Source organism: Triticum aestivum, chromosome 3A (genome assembly GCF_018294505.1).
Source record: "Triticum aestivum cultivar Chinese Spring chromosome 3A, IWGSC CS RefSeq v2.1, whole genome shotgun sequence".
Lineage (NCBI taxonomy): Eukaryota > Viridiplantae > Streptophyta > Magnoliopsida > Poales > Poaceae > Triticum > Triticum aestivum.
Genome location: NC_057800.1, coordinates 339,746,590 through 339,767,362, shown reverse-complemented (window position 1 = coordinate 339,767,362; position 20,773 = coordinate 339,746,590).

The following is a 20,773-nucleotide window of genomic DNA, read 5'->3' as shown; positions in this document are numbered from 1 at the left end:
ATAACACGAGACTGTGTTCACTTCCCGGACTCCACCGAAAAGAGACCATTACGGCTACACACGCTGTTGATTCATTTTAATTAAATTAAGTTTCAGGTTCTCTACAACTGGGTATTATCAAATTCCCATCTGCCCATAACCGCGGGCACGGCTTTCGAAAGTTCAAATCCCTGCAAGGGTGTCCCAACTAAGCCCATCACAAGCTCTCATGGTCACCGAAGGATATTCCTTCTCCCAGGACGGCCCGATCAGACTCGGAATTTCGGTTACAAGACTTTTCGACAATGGTAAAACAAGACCAGCAAAGCCACCCGATGTGCCGAAAAATCCCGATAGGAGTCGCACGTATCTCGTTCTCAGGGCAACAGCGTATGAGACTAGCTACGAGTAAAACCAACCCTCAAGTTTCCCTGAGGTGGCCCCGCAGGCAGCTCAGTTCGGACCAACACTCAGAGGAGCACTGGCCCAGGGGGGGGGGGGTTTAAAATAAAGATGACCCTTGAGTCCACGGAACCCAAGGGAAAAAGGCTAGGTGGCAAATGGTAAAACCAAGGTTGGGCCTTGCTGGAGGAGTTTTATTCAAGGCGAACTGTTAAGGGGTTCCCATTATAACCCAACCGTGTAAGGAACGCAAAATCAAGGAACATAACATCGGTATGACAGAAACTAGGGCGGCAAGATTGGAACAAAACACCAGGCATAAGGCCGAGCCTTCCACCCTTTACCAAGTATATAGATGCATTAAAGTAAACAAGTTATAATAATGATATCCCAACAATAAACATGTTCCAACAAGGAACAAACTCCAATCTTCACCTGCAACTAGCCACACTATAAGAGGGGCTGAGCAAAGTGGTAACATAGCCAAACAACGGTTTGCTAGGACAAGGTGGGTTAGAGGTTTGACATGGAAATATGGGAGGCATGAAAAGCATGTGGTAGGTATCGCGGCATAGGCATAGCAAAAGAGTGAGCAACTAGCAAGCAAAGATAGAAGTGATTTCGAGGGTATGGTCATCTTGCCTGCAAAGTTCTCCAAGTTGATGTAAGCTTGATCCTCGTAAGCATACTCAACGGGTTCCTCGATCATGTACTCGTCTCCCGGCTCTACCCAAAGCAAGAACACAAGCAAAGGGAACCACAATAAACCACAGTGCAATGCGCAAACAACATGATGCAAAACATGGCATGATATGTGGGATGTAATATGCAATGCATATGCGTGCTCCGGAAGGAAAAGATTGAACCAGGCCTCAACTTGTAAAACCAAGAGCGCCTCTGGAAAGATGAGTTGATTTTGGTCGAAATCGATATAAAGATCACCGGAATCGGATGCACGGTTTGCGAATGGCAAGCAAAACAATAATGGCACTATTCTGCGATTAACAGCACGATGCGACATAGAATGCAACAAGAAACTAAGCTACTGCACTCTAACATAGCTACAAAGCACATGACAGTGATCCACTCAAGATGATTGACAAAAGATGAACACTAAGCTACGGCTAAATCACACAATAGCAGGTTCAAACAAGCATGGCAAAAGTGCAAAAGATATCAGGTTCTCAGACTTTGTGAAAATAACATGTCAGGATTTAACATCAGGAAGCAATGTTTAGAGCAAGATAACAACATGCTACAGGAACATATCATGGGCAAAGCAAGGCATGTCATGAATCTACTAAAAGCATGTAACATAAGTACCTTACTGACCATAAGCCAAAAAGGATCAGAAGATATGATGGCACCCATGTAAACATAGCAAGTTTCAATAACAGATTCAGACTTAGTAGAAAACTGGACATGGCATAAACAGAGTTACGTAGGCATGTTTGCGAGCTCGATGCACTCACCACAAGGCATTGCATGACAAACTAGGAATACACCCAGCAAGAAGGCATGTTCAAGAAGCTAAACATGGCAAGAACAATCTCATAGCATGCATGGATCAACAACAACAACCTCGGCAAAATTGATTAACACGTAAACAATCTGCCAGGAACATTTTATAGCAAAAGTAGAGCAAGATTGAGTCATGCTAGGGTACTCCATAATTGCATACAAAGACATGGATGGATAGAACATAACAATATCTCAAAATCATCCTTACTGAAAATGCTCAAAAGAGGCATGGATCACTCTGTAGCAACATGAATACATGGCCTAAAAATAACATCAGGGAAAAGATAGAAGAATTCTAAGTCCCTGAAATCAGCTACATCACGAGAGCTACTTTGCATGCTTTTGCTAGTCACCACATTGATCACAAAAATACATGGCATACACCCCTATAAAGATGGCATGGCATAGCCCAAAACACATGTAGGGCTCAAGTTCATAGGAGGCACACAGTAATCATGGCAAAAATGACAAATGTCCATAATCTGTTAAGAAACAGAAACTAACATTTTATAGCACTCTTACAACAGCTTTTAGGGCATCAAGATGGACTTAAAAAAGTATGAGGCGATGGAACTAAATGAAGAGCACATCCTAACGAACAATTTGATATCTCACACGCGCAAAACAGAGCTACAGATGATGAGATATGGTGAGATGAACATGCCTAGAAAATATTAGAAACTGGGGACTTCGTGGAAATTTACCCTCCGGAAAACTGGACGGAACGGATCGGGACGAGGAGATCCGGGGGACAGAGAGCCGCGTTTGGATGGCCGGCTTGGTGGATCTGATCCAGGCAGGGATCCGGGTCTCACCGGAGGAGAGGCGACGCTGGTAGCCGGCGGCGACGTCGGCGGGAAGGGCGGCGCGGAGGCGCCGGTCGGCGGCCGGAGCACGCGCTGGAGCGGGCGCCCGCGGGAGGCAGCGAGGCGCTAGCGGCGGCCGGCGATGGCGGCGAACGGCAGCGCGGGCAAAAGGCGACGGGGACGGCGAGCACGCGGTAGCGCGACGGGCGGCGCGCGAGCGGGCGGCGCGGCGGCGGGCGGTTGGGCCGGGAGGGCCCGACCCAGGCCCCGGCGGGCCGCGTGTTGGTTGGAGGCGGTGGCGACACGTGGCGACATGTGATTCGTCCGGGCGCGGCTGCGGTTTTTGTCCGGTGCGGACCGGACGTGTCCGGCAGCGGCGGGGATGGATCTAGGGTTTTTGGACCGCGAAATGGACTGAGAGAGCACATATTTATAGGTAGAGGGAGCTAGGAGGGTCGAAATGAGGTGCGGTTTTTGGCCACGCGATCGTGATCGAATGACCGAAAGGATGGAGGGGGGTTGGATGGGTTTTGGGCCACTTTGGAGGGGTGTTGGGCTGCAACACACACGAGGCCTTTACGGTTCCTCGGTTAACCGTTGGAGTATCAAACGAAGTCCAAATGGCACGAAACTTGACAGGCGGTCTACCGGTAGAGTACCAAGGCCGCTTGGCAAGTCTCGTTCCAATCCGAGAATTTTTAACACCCGCACACGAAAAGAGGCAAAAGGGGACGCTGGAGGATGTAGGAGTGCCGGACAAAACCCAACCACGAGGGAATATCATAACTTAGTGCCGAAAATGGCAAGAGTTGGAATACAAATATGTCAAGTTACATACGGGGCGTTACAACACTCCACCACTACGGAAGGATCTCGTCCCGAGATCTAGGACTATAAAAACTCCGGATATTCGGAACAGAGGTGGTCCTCGCGTTCCCAGGTGGCTTCATGGTCGAAATGATGTGACCACTTCACTTTCAGGAATTTGATAGACCTGTTGCGAGTCTTGTGCTCAGTTTCTTCAAGAATAGCAACGGGATGCTCATGATAAGACAGGTCTTCTTGGAGATCAACCTCTTCAAAGTTGATGGTGTGGTTAGGAGTCTTGAAACACTTGCGGAGCCGAGACACGTGAAACACGTCGTGCACGTTTGCAAAGTTGGATGGAAGCTCAAGTTGATAGGCGAGATCGCCTCTTTTGCCAATGATCTTGAAAGGACCCACGTATCTAGGGGCAACTTCCCTTTGATACCAAAGCGACGAGTACCTTTCACTGGAGAGACGTGGAGGTAGACATGGTCTCCGATCTCGAAAGCCAAGTCATGATGCTTGCTATCATAGTAACTCTTCTGGCGCGATTGCACGGCTTTGAGATTTTCACGAATGACTTTGCACATTTCTTCGGCCTCTGTGATCAAGTCATTACCAAGATGTTGGCGTTCACCAGTCTTTGACCAGTTCAGGGGAGTACGTCACTTTCTGCCATAGAGAATCTCAAATGGGGCCTTGCCCGAACTCGCTTGGAAGCTGTTGTTGTAGGAGAACTCGGCATATGGAAGACAATCTTACCACTTCATACCGAAAGAAATGACACATGCCCTGAGCATATCTTCAAGAATTTGATTGACTCGCTCGACTTGTCCACTAGTTTGAGGATGAAAGGCTGTGCTAAAGCGAATGTTGGTGCCCATGGCCTTCTGGAAAGAGTCCCAGAACTTAGAGGTGAAGATGCTTTCATGATCTGAAGATATCAACTAGGGAATGCCATGCAAAGAGACAATCCTGGAGGTATATAGCTCTGCCAACTAAGCTGCTGTGATAGATTCTTTGATAGGAAGAAAATGAGCCACTTTAGTGAGCTTGTCGATGACAACGAAGATAGCATCATTGCCATGCTTGGACTTGGGAAATCCAGTCATGAAATCCATCTCAATATGGTAAAACTTCCATTTTCGAATGGCAAGAGGTTGGAGGAGACCAGCTGGCCGTTGGTGTTCTGCTTTCACTCTTCTGCAGACATCACATTCATTCACGAACTGAGCAATCTCGCGCTTCATTTGAGTCCACCAATACGACTGCTTGTGGTCATGGTACATCTTTGTACTTCCAGGGTGAATAGAAAGGAGTGAATTGTGAGCCTCATTCATAATGACTTTTTGAAGGACACCCTTAGGAACAACAATGTGATCCTCCAAGAAAAGAGTATCCTTGTCATCAAGACGATAGCACTTGTACTTGGGTTGGCTCTTGGCAATCCCAATCTTCACCTTCTTCATCATTGCATCAAGAAGTTGAGCCTCACGAATCTGATCTTCCAAAGTAGGAGAGACTTGGAGGTTGGCAAGGAATCCTTGAGGAACAACTTGGAGATTAAGTTTGCGGAAAGCTTCACAAAGATCCGGTTGTAAGGGCTTGAGGATCAAACTATTGCAGTAAGCCTTCCTGCTCAAAGCGTCAGCAATGACATTGGCATTGCCTGGAGTATATTTAATACTCGGATTATACTCTTGAATCATCTCGACCCAACGAGTCTGCCTGAGGTTGAGGTTGGGCTGAGTGAAGATGTATTTGAGACTCTTATGATCAGTGAAGATGTCCACTTTTCTTCCCAACAAGAGATGTCTCCATGTTAAAAGAGCATCGACAACTGCCACTAGCTCGAGGTCATGAGTGGGGTAGTTCTTTTCATTGGGCTTCAACTGGCGAGAGGTATAGGCCACAACTTTCTTCTCTTGCATCAACACAGCACCGAGACCTTGAAGGGAAGCATCACAGGAAACCTCGAATGGTTTGGATTCATCAGGAGGAGTCAGAACTGGAGTTGTGACTAACTTCTCTTCGAGGGTGTTGAAAGCGATGTGACATTCAGGTGTCCAGACATACTTCACATGCTTCTGTAGGAGGTTGGAAAGAGGCTTCGCGATCTTAGAGAAATTCTCAATGAATCTTCGACAATAGCTTGCGAGCCCAAGGAAGCTGCGGAGCTTCTTCACATTCTGAGGTGGTTCCCAATTCACAATTCCAGACACCTTCTCGGGATTAACAGATATGCCCTTGGCAGAGATGATATGCCCAAGGTAGAGAACCTCATCGATCCAAAACTCGCACTTTGAAAACTTCGCATAGAACTGATGATCTCTGAGTTTGTCCAGCACCAATCTCAAGTGCTTGGCATGATCCTCTTTGTTCTTGGAAAAGACCAAAATGTCATCGAGATAGACCAAGACGAAGTCATTTGTGTAAGGGTTGAAGATGAAGTTCATCATGCGAGAGAATGTTGGAGGAGCGTTGACAAGGCCGAAATACATGACAGTGTATTCATAAGAACCATAGCTTGTTCTGAACGTTGTCTTGGGGATATCTTGTTCACGAACGCGAATCCGATGATAGCTCATACGGAGGTCAAGCTTGGAGAATACTTGAGCACCTTTGAGTTGTTCGAAAAGCTCATTAATGTTGGGAAGTGGGTACTTGTTCATTATGGTCTTCTTGTTCAATGGGCGGTAGTCGACACAAAGTCGGCCCGTTCCATCCTTCTTCTTGACAAAAAGAACACCACAAACCCATGAAGAAGAACTTGGTCGGATGAGACCCATACGCTCTTGTATATCAAGTTGTTTCTTCAGCTCCTTCAACTCTTTTGGTCCAAGCTTGTAAGGACGTTTGCAAAAAGGTTTCGTGCCAGGCTCAAGATCAATGACGAATTCAACTGGCTGGTGAGGAGGCATTCCTGGAAGCTCTTCTGGAAAGACGTCTTGATATTCAAAAACGACTGGAATCTGAGAGATGTCATTCAACTCGCCCTTCTCATTTAGAGAAAACAGTCGAATGGTATCATCACGAGCGGCAAAGACGATCACATCCTCAAACGTGTGTGTCAATTGAATCTGCCTGGCAGCACAATCCAGTTGAGCTTTGTGCTTAGAAAGCCAGTCCATGCCGAGAATTAGATCAATATCCGAGTTACCAAGAACAATTGGAGAAGCCAAAAATTTGTAGTCGCCCATCATGATAGAAACATCCGGAACCATCATGATAGAACTCAAACGCTTAGCCGGAGAAACAACTTGCAATGCTTTAGGTAATGCCTTAGTGTCAAAGTTGTGCTTCAATGCAAATGGGAATAACATGAAAGAATGTGATGCACGAGAGTTAAAAAGAACTTTTGCAGGAATATCGTTAATAGGGAGGTTACCCATGATCACTTCTGACGAGTCCTCTGCCTGAGCTGCGTTCATCATGTTGACCTTGACATGCTTGGGATTATGCTTGACCACTACATTGCTGGCAGATCTCACAGGACGAGGAGGCGGAAGACGCCTCTGGTTGAAGCATTTGTTTGCATAGTGACCCTTCTGCTGACACTTGTTGCACGTGATCTCTACGAGCGGCCGGTGATACGGAGCACTTGACCTTGGAGAATGTGACGAAGCTTTGTTCTGAAAGGCTGGGTCGGGTGGGTGGGAAGATCCATTGCCACCTTTGCTCTTCTGCTGATAAGGCTGACGAAACGGAGGAGGAGGAGGCAACCAATACTTTTGCTGCTTAGCTGCCACTTGAGTTGAAGAAGAAGAAGGAGTTGCATCCCTGACTCTCTTCTTGGAAGCATCGCACTTGAGCTGAGCAGCCTCTTGCTTTAATGCCATATTGTAGAACTCATCATACTTTTTTGGCTCCAAAAGCACAAGAGCTAGTTGCAGATCTTCTCCGAGGCCACCTCTGAACTGATAAATCCTGCTCTTCTCGTCAGGGACGTCTTGCTTAGCGAAGCGAGCGAGCTTCTGGAACATGATGTTATATTGGTAAACAGACGAGCTGCCTTGCTTCAGATTGCGGAACTCTTCACGCTTACTCTCAACAACACTCTGAGGAATGTGGTGAGCTCTGAAGTCTTGGTGGAAATCATCCCAGGTAATCACACGACCTCCTCTGGAATCTTTGTATTGTTGATACCACTCAGCAGCTTGGTCTTTGAGTTGGAACGAAGCAAACTTGAAAAAGTCCTCATGCCTGACGTTGCTGCACTCAAAATGTTTGCAGATATCCACGAGCCAATAATCAGCGTCTGTGGCCTCGACACAGTTACTGAAGGTCTTTGGCTGGTTTGCGAGGAACTGGTTGAGGGTAGCAAACTGAGTTTGATTGTTGCCATGGCCTTGATTTCCTTGGTTCCGCACTTGCAAGAGTTGCATAATCAACTGCGTGTTGGTGTTGCTAGCGGCCATCACAGCTTGCCATGCCTCCGGAGGTGGAGGTGGTGGCGGGTTCCGGATTCTGACGCGTTGGAGGAGCCATCCTGAAGAGGGTGACATCCGTTAGCATCTTGATAGACATATATTCAAGCTGAATCAAATGGATTGAAATTGCAACATATAGCCTTAACATTCGAACAAGAATGAACAAATGAATTCCAAATTAAATGATCACACTTCCATAAATTGAGAAGCCACTTAGATAGAGGTAGATGAATAAAACAACAAGGTACAAACATGAAAAAATACTTGGTAAGGATTACACAATCACAAACCAAATATCTGCGGAAGAAATACTAGAGCTACATGAATTCCCACCTATGAAACTCCCGAAACTTTCCGGTTATGCAATCAGGTGTTGGGGATACAGGGGAAGCATAATATCTCACCCAAAACTAGCAAATCCTACATCCAGTTGTATCCATCCTTCAACACATAACCAAGAAACCTTCAGAAATCATTTACCTCAACCTTCGAAAAGCATCCGTTATACGAGTTATGGCAATACTCCTGAACTCCCGCCCCAGTACTGGGTGGCATCGAGGTTATCTCACCAACAACTGCATAAAAGAGATTTTCGATGTCGACGAAACTCAGGTATTCCAGAACTGCAACGATAAAATTGTGACGACAACACCTCGGAGCTCAACTCCCCGGGACACTGCCACAACCCCTAAATGTCAGGAGGCACCAAGAACAATGTTCTCGTCACAAAACCATCGAAACGATTCCAAGATACCCGCTTGATCCTAATTTTTTTGTGAAATTTGAGAAGAGAAGAGTCAAAACTCTATGTCAGGATGCCTCACCAGAGCGATGAAGGGACTGAGGAGTAAAAATAATCCTACTCTCCGATATATATAATCCTAAAAGACTCAAAACATTTTTCTAGACTCAACAACGCCAGCGATTCGATCAAGAAGGGGGCTCCTAAGTCGGGGAAGGCTCTGATTACCAACTTGTAACACCCACGATGCGGCTATATCTCCCACGTGTCGGAGCACGACTTAGAGGCATAACCGCATTGTAGGCATGTCACAAGAGGGGTAATCTTTACACATCCCATGTACTGAATAAGAAAGAGGTACAGAGTTGGCTTACAATCGCCACTTCATACAATACATAAATATAGCATTACATCATCCAGATACAATCAAGGTCCAACTACGGAACCAAAATAAAGACAACCCCAAATGCATAAGCTCCCTGATCGCCCCAACTGGGCTCCACTACTGATCGTCTGGAAAGGGAACGTAGTAACGTCCTAAGTGCTGATCGCATCTCCTGGAATGGTATCATCGGCACCTGCATCTAGTTTTGGAAGTAATCTGTGAGTCACGGGGACTCAGCAATCTCACACCCTCGCGATCAAGACTATTTAAGCTTATGGGTAGGTAAAAGGTATGTGAGGTGGAGCTGCCGCAAGCACTAGCATATATGGTGGCTAACATACACAAATGAGAGCGACAAGAGAAGGCAAAGCATGGTTGAGAATCTATGATCAAGAAGTGATCCTAGAACTACTTACATTCAAGCTTAAACGAGACTGTGTTCACTTCTCGAACTCCGCCAAAATGAGAGCATCACGGCTACACACGCTGTTGATTCATTTTAATTAAATTAAGTTTTAGGTTCTCTACAACCGCATATTAACATATTCCCATCTGCCCATAACTGCGGGTACGGCTTTCGAAAGTTGAAATCCCTGCAGGGGTGTCCCAACTTAGCCCATCACAAGCTCTCATGGTCAACGAAGGATATTCCTTCTCCCAGGATGGCCCGATCAGACTCAGAATCCCGGTTACAAGACATTTCGACAATGGTAAAACAAGACCAGCAAAGCCACCCGATGTGCCAACAAATCCCAATAGGAGTCGCATGTATCTCGTTCTCAGGGCAACACCGGATGAGACTAGCTACGAGTAAAACCAACCCTCAAGTTTCCCCGAGGTGGCCCCGCAGGCAGCTCAGTTCGGACCAACACTCAGAGGAGCACTGGCCCGGGGAGGGGGAGGGTTAAAATAAAGATGACCCTTGAGTCCGCGGAACCCAAGGGAAAAAGGGCTAGGTGGCAAATGGTAAAACCAAGGTTGGGCCTTGCTGGAGGAGTTTTATTCAAGGAGAACTGTCAAGGGGTTCCCATTATAACCCAACCGTGTAAGGAACGCAAAATCAAGGAACATAACACCGGTATGACGGAAACTAGGGCAGCAAGAGTGGAACAAAACACTAGGAATAAGGCCGAGCCTTCCACCCTTTACCAAGTATATAGATGCATTAAAGTAAACAAGTTATAATAATGATATCCCAACAATAAACATGTTCCAACAAGGAACAAACTCCAATCTTCACTTGCAACTAGCCATGCTATAAGAGGGGCTGAGCAAAGCGGTAACATAGCCAAACAACGGTTTGCTAGGACAAGGTGGGTTAGAGGTTTGACATGGCAATATGGGAGGCATGAAAAGCATGTGGTAGGTATCGCGGCATAGGGATAGCAAAAGAGCGAGCAACTAGCAAGCAAAGATAGAAGTGATTTCGAGGGTATGGTCATCTTGCCTGCAAAGTTCTCCGAGTTGACGTAAGCTTGATCCTCGTAAGCGTACTCAACGGGTTCCTCGATCATGTACTCATCTCTCAGCTCTACCCAAAGCAAGAACACAAGGAAAGGGAACCACAATCAACCACGGTGCAATGCGCAAACAACATGATGCAAAACATGGCATGATATGCGGGATGTAATATGCAATGCATATGCGTGCTCCGGAAGGAAAAGATTGAACCAGGCCTCAACTTGGCAAACCAAGAGCGCCGCTGGAAAGACGAGTTGATTTCGTTCGAAATCGATATAAAGATCACCGGAATCGGATGCACGGTTTGCGAATGGCAAGCAAAACAATAATGACACTATTCTGCGATTAACAGCACGATGCCACCTAGAATGCAACAAGAAACTAAGCTACTGCACTCTAACATAGCAACAAAGCACATGACAGTGATCCACTCAAGGTGCTTGACAAAAGATGAACACTGAGCTACGGCTAAATCACACAATAGCAGGTTCAAACAAGCATGGAAAAAGTGCAAAAGATATCAGGTTCTCAAACTTTGTGAAAATAACATGTCAGGATTTAACATCAGGAAGCAATGTTTAGATCAAGATAACAACATGCTACAAGAACATATCATGGGCAAAGCAAGGCATGGCATGAATCTACTCAAAGCATGTAACAAAAGTCCCTTACAGACCATAAGCCAAAAAGGATCAGAAGATATGATGGCACCCATGTAAACATAGCAAGTTTCGTTAACAGATTCAGACTTAGCAGAAAACTGGACATGGCATAAATAGAGTTACGTAGGCATGGTTGCGAGCTCGATGCACTCACCACAAGGCATTTCATGACAAACTAAGCATACACCCAGCAAGAAGGCATGTTCAAGAAGCTAAACATGGCAATAACAATCTCATAGCATGCATGGATCAACTACGACAACCTCGGCCAAATTGATTAACACGTAAACTATCTGCCAGGAACATTTTATAGAAAAAGTAGAGCAAGATTGAGTCATGCTAGGGTACTCCATAATTGCAAAGAAATACATGGATGGAGATAACATAACAATATCTCAAAATCATCCTTACTGAACATGCTCAAAAGAGGCATGGATCACTCTGTAGCAACATGAATACATGGCATAAAAGTAACATCAGGGAAAAGACTTAGGAGAATTCTAAGTCCCTGAAATCAGCTACATCACGAGAGCTACTTTGCATGCTTCTGCTAGTCACCACATTTATCACAAAAATACATGGCATACACCCCTGTAAAGATGGCATGGCATAGCCCAAAACACATGTAGGGCTCAAGTTCATAGGAGGCACACAATAATCATGGTAAAAATGACAAATCTCCATAATCTGTTAAGAAACAGAAACTAACATTTTATAGCACTCTTACAACAGCATTTAGGGTATCAAGATGGACTCAAACAAGCATGATGCAATGGAACAAAACGAAGAGCACATCCTAACGGACAATTTTATATCTCACACGTGCAAAATGAAGCTACGGATGATGAGATATGGTGCGATGAACATGCCTAGAAAATATTAGAAACTGTGGACTTAGTGGAAATTTACCCTCCGGAAAACTGGACGGAATGGATCGGGACGAGGAGATCCGGGGGATGGAGAGCCGCCTTTGGATGGCTGGCTTGGTGGATCTGATCCAGGCAGGGATCCGGGTCTTGCCGGAGGAGAGGCGACGCTGGTGGCTGGCGGCGACGTCGGCGGGGCGGGCGGCACGGAGGCGCCTGTTGGCGGCCGGAGCACGCGCGGGAGCGGGCGCCCGCGGGAGGCGGCGACGCGGCGGCCGGTGATGGCGGTGAATGGCGGCGCGGGCAAAAGGCGGCGGGGACGGCGAGCTGGCGGCAACGCGACGGGCGGCGCGCGAGCGGGCCGCGCGGCGGCGGACGGTTGGGCCGGGAGGGCCCGACCCGGGCCCCGAAGGGCCGCGCGGTGGTGGGAGGCGGCGGCGACACATGGCGACGTGTGATTCGTCTGGGCGCGGCGGCGATTTTTGTCCAGTGCGGACCGGACGTGTCCAGCGGCGGCGGGGATGGATCTAGGGTTTTTGGACCGCGAAATGGACGGGGAGAGCACATATCTATAGGTAGAGAGAGCTAGGAGAGTCCAAATGAGGTGTGGTTTTCGGCCACACGATTGTGATCAAATGACCGAGAGGATGGAGGGGGTTTGGATGGGTTTTGGGACACTTTGGAGGGGTGCTGAGCTGCAACACACACGAGGCCTTTACGGTTCCTCGGTTAACCGTTGGAGTATCAAACGAAGTCCAAATGGCACAAAACTTGACAGGCGGTCTACCATTAGAGTACCAAGGCCGCTTGGCAAGTCTCGGTCCAATCCGAGAATTTTTAACACCCGCACACGAAAAGAGGCAAAAGGGGACGCCGGAGGACGTAGGAGTGCCGGAATGCAAAACAGACAACGGGGAAAATGCTCGGATGCATGAGACGAACACGTATGCAAATGCGATGCACATGCTGACATGATATGAGATGCATGACGTGGACAACATATAAAACGAAGAAAAAACCCAACCACGAAGGAATATCGTAACTTAGTGCCGAAAATGGCAAGAGTTGGAATACAAATATGGCAAGTTACATACGGGGCGTTACAATTTCCCTATCGGAACCACAAGGCTTCTTTGAGAGAAGCTTCGGTTTGTAATAGGCTTGTAATAAAACTTGCGGCACAATGGATGAAAAATATTCCTCGACATATAAGTGCCATGTCGTGACACCATGCCAGGTTACACGATTTTCGGCTTAGTTTTGGATTTACGGGGATTTAAAAACCAAGATTCTTCTCACAAAATGTTTTCAAATAGCACACGGTTCACTCACGAAGCCGATATTCAATGAAAACTTCATGGAAACCATACTTTAAAGTTTCATAAAAATCTGAAAAAATGTGGGTTGTTAAGAAGGTGATGTTTTATTACGACACAAAATTTCAAGTTGAAAAACATTACGAGATGTGAGCTATGAAAAAGATAAATTCAGCCCTGAATAGTGACATTACTATTCGGCCCTATTCAATGCTGATTTTGTCTTTTTCTTTGCTCACATATCGTAATGTGTTTCAACTTGAAATTTTGTGTGGCAATAAAACATCATCCTCTTAACATCCCGCATTTTTTCAATTTTTTTTGAAACATCAAAACATCTTTTTCTCGTACGATATTCTCCCCCCTGCTGCATGCGCGATCTTAGTCGTGTGTTCTGATTGGCCAGAACCCAAACCCCATGGATCGTACGTGTGCACCGTTGGATGCTCCCAAATTTAATGGCAACCCTAAGCCCTTTCTATAGCACATGCAGTACGTGGGTAAGCACTGTGCGCATGTGTCGTGCTAGCTCGCACTTCCTTCTCTACTAGGTTTTCAAAACAGGCTACCATTTCTCGCCACTCCTCTCATCGGTTTCCCGCCTCTTCTCCCATCGTTTTCCCGCTACCAGTGTCAGTGCTCATTGAAGGTTTGAGTCATATATGCATGATGTAGATGTTCATTTAATTCTTATAGTTCATATCATCCAAAATCAATTAGTTTTATAAAAAAATATTTTAAGATTCATGGAATTGTGCATTGTAAAGGTAAAAACAAAAAGTGATAATTCATTTAGAAAAAAAGTTTGGGCAATTAAGATATGGAAGATTCTAGAGAAGAAAGGAGAAGTGCTTGTGTTTTGAGGTTTGTGCATTATGATTAAGTTCAACCATGGAGTCTTCTAGATTGTACATGTGGCAGAATTTGGTGGAATGTAGATGATATCCAACGGCCAGTAGTGCTTGGATTTGCCATCTCTGTACCGTCAGGATTGGCTTCATCCAACGACCAACTTTCAAAGTTATTAGCACACTATATAGGTGTATAGATGTATAGATAATATATAGGTGTGTCCCATTCTAGACCAAATAAAGCTTGAGCGCATGTGTGGGATGACGCCCCCCCTGCCGCCTCGAAGATGGGAAACTGACATCATATGTATTGAACCATGCTTGGATGGAGTCGGGTATAGTGTTCGGTTTCTAATGTAGTTGGTGGCCCATCGAAGTTGTGCATTTGGGATTTAAACACATCACACACCACCGTACCCATACATATTTTCGGGCCGCACGCAATGTATATGGGTTTTTCTGATCGACTACGTCTCCCTTGTGTTGTTTTTTGTGATGACACACATATCTGTGGGCTCCCCGAGTGTATATATATCATCCCTTTAACCGATAATGAGGGGTATGTGTTGGCCATGAATGGATTCCTCCTAGTTCGTGTTAGGGTTGGTCATCGTCACATGTCGCTCAACCAAAGCTCGAGCTCATGCGTTGTCAGGATTCCCTCCCACATGCTCGGATTACTAGGTTTGACCTACATCAAACCCTGCGTATCTCATCCTTAACTACCTTGCCTTCATGGTTGTTCTCTGTATCGAGAGGTAGGCACCACATCTAAAGTGTACATTATTCTATATTTAAAACACACATCACCCCTTCCCAACGTACATCATTTTGGGCCGCATGCAAGAGGTGCTGGTTTTGTGGCCCCTCTCGTGCGATATTTATGATGGTTTAATCTATTGGCCCAAGTGGTTTATCGATAACAACAACTGTAGTTTGACCAAATGATAGATTCATTAGTCTGTCTTGTGGTAGGTCATGGCGACATGCATGTATGACCAAAGTGTCGATCATTACGTGCATCCGCCCTGCTGAGACAAACTGGGAGGTGGTGGCCAAGCATCCTAGCTAGTTACGATATATATATACATACATACATATATATATATATATATATATATATCCAAGGGTGCTTTCGGGTTTACGAGGCTGGTGCCACCTAAGTTATGCATTGTGTATTAAAGTTTTAAACATCCCCAATATTCCTGCATATATTTGGCCACTTTCAGGTGGTTCTTAACTTCTGGCCCCTCTCATCGATCTTCGATGACGCACCCAACCGTGGGCCCGCATGTTCAAAGTTGTGCATTGGAATTTTGAACATCATAGACCACCCTTTTCACTCATATATATTTGGGCCACATGCTGGTGTGGTTGTCTTATGACCCTCTCTAACATTATTTTTTGCTCCAAAGGCTCTAATGACGCTCAATGGACACGAGTATAATATCTTAACCGTGTGCGATACAAGTGCGATGTGAATCACCATGCCTACGCAAGCGTGAGCAAAGGTGGAGGTATTGTCTCAACCATGTGTGATGCAAGTGCGCTGTAAAATCACCACGACTGCACAAGCGCGAGCAAAGGGTGGAGGTACTGGCTTAACCGTGTGCGATGCAAGTGCGCTATAAAACCACCACCAGTGCAAGCTAAAGGAGGGTAAGTTTATTCGGAAATTAGGACGAACCGTGTGCGATAGACCAGCTAGCTAGAAATATAAAAACAAACTACCCGCCTTGAGCATTGCAAAAATCGGCGGTTCCGCGCCACTTCTCCTTATTATCATACACGCATATTGTTATTGGACCATGCACAATCTTGGGAAATCCCGCCCTTCTTCAATTCCTTTACCCAAATTTTAGTAGCCTCCGTACTTCAGCAGTCGCCCACACTCCTACAACACCGACCTTATAGTAAAATTGCAGTAGCCGAGGCATTTGAACCGTCGCCCTCCCTTGTCCACCACCACCTCCACCCACCATTATTAAAATTTTCAGTAGCCACGGCGTATCCTCAAACACCAACCCCCACCCACCCCTCCCCCCTTGAACCCTACCTCGCGGCCACCGCCGGCGCCACCGCCAACCCCTGTCGGTCTGCCCGTTCCTCCTAGCTTAGATAATAAAGTTCAGGTTACCTAGTGATTCCCATACCGTCGCCCACTCCCCTGAGTTTTAGATGAGGCCCGCGGTGTCCCTCCCAGCCAGATCCACATCCCCTGCTCTAGAATGTCGCAGCCTAAGCTCGACCACATATCCCAGGGAGCCCGGCGAGCGTTCGGCAAAGAAGAGGTTTATCATGCCCTCTCATGCGGACGTTGGTGAGGTGGCCATCGTTCGCGCCGACCTATCGATCCCGGAGCAACACGTCGCCGTGGAAGCCGGCGAAGACATTGACTACGTTGCCATGCCGAAGGCTTCATGTCAGCGAGTTAGCGTATTACTGTATCTTAGGAAAGCTGGCTACGACATCAAGCTCGTCCACAACGACGGCTTCAGGCGGGCCATGTCACAGGTTAAGTGGTCCATCCCCAACCCCTCTGGTTCAACCGTCGTCGATCTCTTCGTCGGCCCTGCCGCTGATCTCCTCCGCCAAGCCGTCAAGGATTAGCGAGCTTTATACGCAATCGAGCCCATTTTGTCATTTCTGAAGGACACGTTCTATGGCCGCGGCTTGGGATCCTCAATTGCCAAGTCAGATCTCATCAACCACGACCACGAGGAGGGCACTCACAAAGGTTCTTCCAAGGTGAAACAGCCCATCTGTGACATCAGAGAGTGCACCATGGGTCTTTGCTCTTCCAACTGGAAGGATCATGTCCATGAAATGTGAGGCAACATTCTATCAGCAAATCTTACCTTTTCTAGCTTGCCAACCCGTACCCTTTGTTGTAGTAGCATTTGTCGTGCAGTGCTTTAACTATGCCGTGTTTAATTATTTCAGTTATGCAAAAATGTATTGTTCAATAGGCTATGTGATGTTTAAGTATGAATTATCCACTTCAGTTTCACAAATGGCTATATTTGGTTGTTTATAGTGACTAGATGCCTTGTTTATCTGTATTTGGTTGTTAGGTTGGTTGGAGTGAGAATTTTTCCAGTTATCGAGCAGATGCCTTGTTTATATGTATTTGGTTCTTAGTTTGCTTGTAGTGAGCATTTGTCTAGTTATCAAGCAGATGCCTTGTTTATCTGTATTTGGTATTTAGGTTGCTTTTTTTTAGCATTTTTCCAGTTATCAAGCAGATGCCTTGTTTATCTGTATTTGGTTGTTAGGTTGCTTTTGTTAGCATTTGTCCAGTTATCAAGCAGAAGCCTTGTTTATCTTTATCTGCTTGTTAGGTTGGTTGCAGTGAGCTTTTGTCTAGTTTTCAAGCATATGCCATGTTTATCTTTATTTGCGTGTTAGGTTAGTTGCGGTGAGATTCTGTCCAGTTTTCAATGACTATATTTGGTTTTTATACTGGTCATTTATGCCTTGCTTATTTCAGTCATTCACAATGTGTTGTTCATTATGTGCAAGTCAGAACTGTGCCGCTCGACCACATCAATACTAGTTTGAATGGCTATATTTGGTTCCAGTTATTCCTGGTGTAGTTAACACATGCCCTTTATTTCAGTTTTACACATTTATCCAGTGTGATGTTTAAGCATTACCTCCGTTCTATTCATTTTTAACAATACCAGTTTGAATTGCAATATTTGATGGCTATTAAGCCTGCTGTCGGTAACATTGCCTTCCATTTTATATCTGCTTTAACAGCATGCTGAAACCAACACATTCAAGCTATCATTTGGAGATGATGTTGTTTACCTTTGCTATATTTGTTTGATGTTAAGGTTGCTGTACTTATCATGCCTTTCTACTACTTATGCAGGACAACAACGGGAATGGCCACCATTTTCCGCCGAGGTTAGATTCATCCCTCGACTTGTACTCCCCCCGTCGTTCCATATTGTAGTGCATATAGATCCAGGCATGGCCACTTGTTAACTTCTAATATTTACTTGTTGCTTGTAGGTACATATGCCCTTGGCAAGGATCCATGCGTGACCCTTTTTGCGTATGGGGAAATGAGATATTCATGAACAAGCATCAAGTGAGGAAACTGATAAGGATTATTAGCAAAAAGATACGAATGGTGGCAAGCAAATTATTTGTTTATGCTCTATCCAACACAACAATGAGCTGTAGGATGGTAACTACAAACTCTGCAGCCTTCTCTTTTTACTGCCGATAATTAGTTGTTAGACAACATTGTCTGGATCTTTTTTGTTCCCAGTGGTTCCCAAAGCAGTTCACTCAAGATTACTTTGCAAAGTACATGATTGGTGGACACGCAATGAAGCTTAAAGTATTTCATCCATACTACAGTGAGCATCGAGAATTCTTAATGAAGACAGTCAAGGATGGACGGGCAGCCATCACAAGGGGTTGGCCTAGAGTCGTGCACGCATTACGCATGGAGGAGGGCACAATATGGGCATTCCGCTTCACCTTCTCCAGCAACCAGAATGTCTTTCGCCTCTCTCTTTACAGTCTTTAGTACAACTGTGGTTCATCATTCTTTACTTGGTGTTCTGTAGTTCTTCAGTATATGTACCTGTGCATCGAATTATGCATTCGTGGTTGAACCCATATTTGTAATAAACATGGTTGGATATGAGATAAGTGATTGCCTACTTTCAAATTCAAAACATGTGTTTTTTTAATTTGGGATTTATTGGGGATTACACTGCACACGGTTTGCGAAAGTGAAACGTCTGCGATAGACGTGGAGATCAGAAACGTTTCTAGTATCCACTATGTGTGCGATCAATCTCCACTGCACACACGACATCCTCATGAAAACTGTTTGCGTTAGGCCACCTTGCACAAACGTTTACCACATAAAAACTATGTGTGATGGACAACCTTTGCCACACAGTTTCTTCTACGGACCGTGTGTGATGCATTCAATAACGCAAACAATAAAATTGTTAATATCGTGTGCAATGGCAATGCTATCACAAATGATTTAACGGGCAACATTGTGTGTGATGTACCTGTGAACGGAAACATTTTCCTTGCAGCGACTATGTGGGATGTACATACGAACGGAAACATTTAGCGGGGACTGACTATGTGGGATGTACTTGCGACCAGAAACAATTTTGCCTCTATAAAAGTATTTTTTAGCTCTACTGTATGTATTTCCGTATTTGAGCACTTGCCGGTCGCACACGAACTCATTTTGCCGAGCGTGTGTGCTAGGATTGCGTATCCCCAACAGTTTTAGGGTCGTGTGGGAAGGACCCCCTATCACCGTCACTCACTAGGCGATGGTTCCAAATGCCATCGCAGAAAGGGGTTTAAAACCGCTTGTATATCACCGACGTGTACTAGTGAGGCCATATTCCTCGGTGGCTAGGACCTGGGTCCATCTGTCATTGGAAGTATCTTGTTCGGCCTAAAGCCTTTGCTGTTTCTTTTTTAGGCTCCTCGCAGTTGCGATGAGCTGTTGATTGAAGCGTTCCTTTTCGAGGGGTTCCTCTGGCATGATGAAGTCTTCGTCGCCGAGGCTAACTTCCTCTTCGGTGGTCGGTATGTAGTTACTATCTTCTGAATCCTCATCCCCGGCAAGTTCGTCTGGATTGAGTTGTTTTTCTTCCCGATCATCCAGCTCTATGGCGGGCTCGATGGGGTTTTCAGATTCTTCGGCATTATCCAAAGTGTCATTGTCTCCTGTGCTGGTATTACTTTCCTTTTCGCGACGCGACTTTGAGCGGCGCCGCTGACATCGTCATTTTGGTGGTGCCTCGGTAGGCTTGTCCTCAATTGGGTCCTTACTATTGTCGTCGTCGTCCTTTTTAGGTGCATCCACCAGATACACATCGTATGTGGAGGTGGCCGTCCAAAGCCCGGTGATGGGTGTATTCTGGCCTGGTTCGTCTCCGGCATCGTCGTCCATACCGTCAATGTCTTTGGAGGCGTAATCTAGCATGTCGATCAAGTCCTCGACAGTGGCTATTAAGTGGGTGGTGAGTGGGACGTAAAATTCCCCACTCTCAGCCCCTAGTTCGGGCTGGGCGTAGTTCGGAGGTGACACTTCCGTAATAGCGAGAGATCACATTAAGTCCAGTGCCTCATTTAAGAGCGAAGGCCAGACAAGGAACTGAGGTCTCGTGGAGCTGGGCATGGTATATGGCGCCTGGCCGTGCTCAATGGGCGCAGTACTTGATAGTTTGGAGCTAGCCTCCAGGGGCAAGTTCGGTTTTCTGATGATAGGGAGAGTCCTGCTTGATTCTAGGCTTGCCGATGATATGGCCGCCTCTGGATCTCCAGAAAGGGCTCCGTAATTGAAAAGGGTACGATGGGTTTAAAACTCCCATCTTCGAATGAGGTGGCCTGCCCTAGATCTAGGGCCAGGGCAGGGATGATGATTGGTCTTTGGACGGTGCCTAATGGTGAATCTGATGGGTTTCCTTCCTGGAGATGAGTAGTGGCCGAGGCCGTGAACTCTTCGAAGATCAAGTCTCCTCGGCTATCAGCAATGTAATTCAGGC